Source organism: Helianthus annuus, chromosome 7, assembly GCF_002127325.2.
Source record: "Helianthus annuus cultivar XRQ/B chromosome 7, HanXRQr2.0-SUNRISE, whole genome shotgun sequence".
Classification (NCBI taxonomy): Eukaryota; Viridiplantae; Streptophyta; class Magnoliopsida; order Asterales; family Asteraceae; genus Helianthus; species Helianthus annuus.
In genome coordinates, this window is record NC_035439.2 from 67,575,352 (window position 1) to 67,579,143 (window position 3,792).

Genomic DNA, 3,792 nt, shown 5'->3' on the forward strand with positions numbered 1-3,792 from the left:
GTTTAAACAAGTAAGCCCAAAACTATCTGGCCCAACATGTTGTGCGATCCACAACATGTTGTGCGATCCAACCAAACCCGGCCCATCAATAATATACAATCCAATAGCATATCGGCCCAATACACCAAACACATAACAGGCTTGTGCGACTAGAGGTATAAGCCCAATCTATACCCGGCCCATCATACACATAAACAGTTTAAACATTCACGGCCCAAATAATTAACATATGAATAACATTGTGCGATCCAACTGGTCTTGCACGATCCAGCTGGGTTGTGCGGTTGGAATGTGGGCTTGTGCGACTGATCATTTGGGCTGCCCAGCCCAACAGTCTTAACAATTTCCAACATAGGTGTGTGGCCCAACACTTAGTCTGATCCGCTAACCTTGTGCGACTGGAGACCCTTGTGCGACCAGGGTCTCTTGTGCGAGTGGACTTGGGCTGTGCATTAGGCATGTGCGGCCCAAACTATATTACTCGGCCCAGAAGCTTGATCCGTCAAAAGTGAGCCTTGTACGACCGGGCTACACTTGTGCGACTGGAGCTGTTTGTGCGTTCGGGTACTCTTGTGCGAAGAGACCCCTTTGTGCGAGTGGCTTGTGTGTTGTGCGATTAGTTGTAACATACCCGAATTACATGCTTAATTGGTTACAACACTTATCAGTTTCCAAGTTTACCATGTCAATCAACAATTAACCGGTTTCCATGATTATCATTTAATCGATTAACAGTTTCCCTTTTAAGCAATCATCGATCAAATGGGCAATAATCAACCGGTTTTCTCATGAACCCTAATCAAACATTCATGAACACTAATCTAATGAATCATATGAACAAGCATCCGATATTTTCCTCATAACCCAATTTACTAGCATAACAGTAAATTAAATCATACACATCCATCAACAAAGCAATAAACCAACATTCAAATCAACCCGATACATACCACAGCCGATTACATAAACATACTATCAATTACATTTATCCGATCACAAGCATCATACGAACAGATTGGTTATGATAACCTATGACATCTAATCGGTTTTTAGATTATCCACATACAACTCAAATCACAAGAACATCATTACATAACCACATCGATCATAACATAAAAACTAACCGATTACAAGAAGCTTGATACGATGGCCGGTGCCTTGTGCCTTGTGCCGTCGGGTTTGCGAACCAAAACGAGAGAAAAAGAGGAGCTAAGGTTTCGTGAAAGCAAAGGGTTCTTGTGTGTTATGTTTGTTACTAATGATAGAACAACCCCCTCCCTAAAGGTGTTTGGTTTTGAGAAAGTGGAGTGGGCCGAGCCCAACTCGGTTGCCTCTAATAGGCCGAATGCAAAGTGTAAAGCCTAAAGGCTTGTGCGGTCCAAAGGTGTTGCGCGATTGGCCATTTACTTGCATACATATAATATATACACAACATACGTAACACATTATTCACAAGGTTCACGTAACATTCATGTAGCATACATACAACCATGCAATACATACACATATGCACATAATAACAAAACATTCATTAAATCATGGTATCACATAGACACGTAACGTTACATCAAAGCGAACCTAAAGTCCGAGTTGTCACATAAGCCATGTCCTATATGTCGAAAAACGGGACATATGGCTATATCATGCCCGGAAAAAGTGACCGTTTGTTATAACTGTTACCGAACGGGTCACAAAAGATCAGAGTGCCCAGAATTGGCGGGAAAGAAAGAAGGGCAAGACTCAAAAGGTGAAGCCGCAAAAGCCAAAGCAAGATCCTTTCAATTGACCGCTGCTGAAGCAAAGGTCGAACCTGACGTGGTCTCAGGTATATTCACTATAAATTCAATTCCCGCACGTGTGTTATTTGATACTGGTGCGAATAAATCCTTTGTTTCATATGGGTTTATTCGACACCCTTCATTTGTTCTAACAAAATTACCTATGCCTTTAGAGGTAGAGATAGGTAATAATAAAAGCTTTATTGTCTGTGATGTATGTGAAAACTGCACGATGAATATTGATGACGAGGAATATGCAATAGACTTGATCCCGATGTCGATGGGAGAATTCCAAGTGGTAGTGGGAATGGATTGGCTATCCCGTTACCACGCAAAAGTGGTTTGTTTCCGAAAGGAAATAAAACTAACGTCTCCTAGCGGAAAGCAAGTTACGATATATGGAGAAAAGGGAGGTAACCCGGTGATATGCACAATGCTAGAAGCTCGCAAACTCATGAAACATGGATGCAAGGCCTTTATGGTATATGCGAGCGAAACGGAAAAGGAACTCCTCAAAATTGGGGATGTACCGGTCGTGCGAGATTATGAAGACGTGTTTCCGGAAGAACTACCGGGGATACCGCCAGAACGGGAGGTAGAGTTCGGAATCGAGTTGATTCCGGGCGCGAAACCCGTGGCCAAGGCGCCATACCGACTTGCACTGTCGGAGTTACAAGAATTGATGTCTCAAATTCAGGAATTTCTTGACAAGGGATTTATCCGACCGAGTGTGTCTCCGTGGGGCGCACCAGTCTTATTCGTGAAAAAGAAAGATGGCAGTATGCGCATGTGTATCGATTACCGGGAGTTAAACAAACTCACGGTGAAGAATCGATACCCACTTCCAAGAATTGACGATTTATTCGACCAACTGCAAGGAGCAAGTTGGTTTTCCAAAATTGATCTCCGATCCGGTTATCACCAATTGAAAGTCAAGGAGGAGGACGTACCCAAAACGGCTTTCCGTACGAGGTACGGGCATTATGAATTCCTCGTAATGCCTTTCGGATTGACTAATGCGCCTGCGGCTTTCATGGACCTCATGAACCGGGTTTGCAAACCCATGCTAGATAAGTCGGTAATTGTATTTATCGATGACATTCTGGTATATTCAAAGAGTGAAGCCGAGCACGTGTGTCATTTGCGGGAAATATTAGACACACTTAGACGAGAGGAGCTGTATGCAAAATTCACGAAGTGTGCTTTCTGGTTACGGGAAGTACAGTTTCTTGGGCATCTTATTAGTGCTGATGGAGTACTAGTAGATCCGTCAAAGATAGAAGCTGTGACGAAATGGAGCCCTCCAAGAAATCCCTCGGAAATCCGAAGCTTTTTAGGGCTTGCGGGATATTATCGGAGATTCATACAGGATTTCTCCAAAATTGCCTTACCATTGACCAAATTAACTCGTAAGGAGGAAAAATTCGTGTGGGGCATTAAGCAAGAGGAAGCTTTCCAAACACTCAAGGAAAAGTTGACCCACGCTCCGGTACTGACTTTACCGGAAGGAACTGAAGACATGGAGGTTTACTCGGATGCTTCTCAATTGGGGCTCGGGTGTGTATTAATGCAACGAGGCAAGGTCATCGCCTATGCCTCGAGGCAATTGAAGATACATGAAAATAAATATCCGGTTCACGACTTAGAGTTAGCGGCGGTGGTGTTTGCCTTAAAGATATGGAGACATTACTTGTACGGAGTAAAGTTTACCATCTTTACCGACCATAAAAGTTTGAAATATTTCTTCGACCGGATGGAATTAAACATGCGGCAAAGACGGTGGTTGGAAACCGTCAAAGACTTCGATTGCGAAATACATTACCACCCCGGTAAGGCCAATGTAGTGGCCGATGCGCTGAGCCGCAAAACAGATTATGCCCCGATACGGGTACGATCAATGCAACTGGTTGTGACTTCAAGTTTACTAGAACGAATTCGAGAAGCACAAGATGAAGCTGTAAAGGCGGAAAACTGGAAAAAGGAAAGAATTATTGGTCAAGTTAAAGACCTCGAA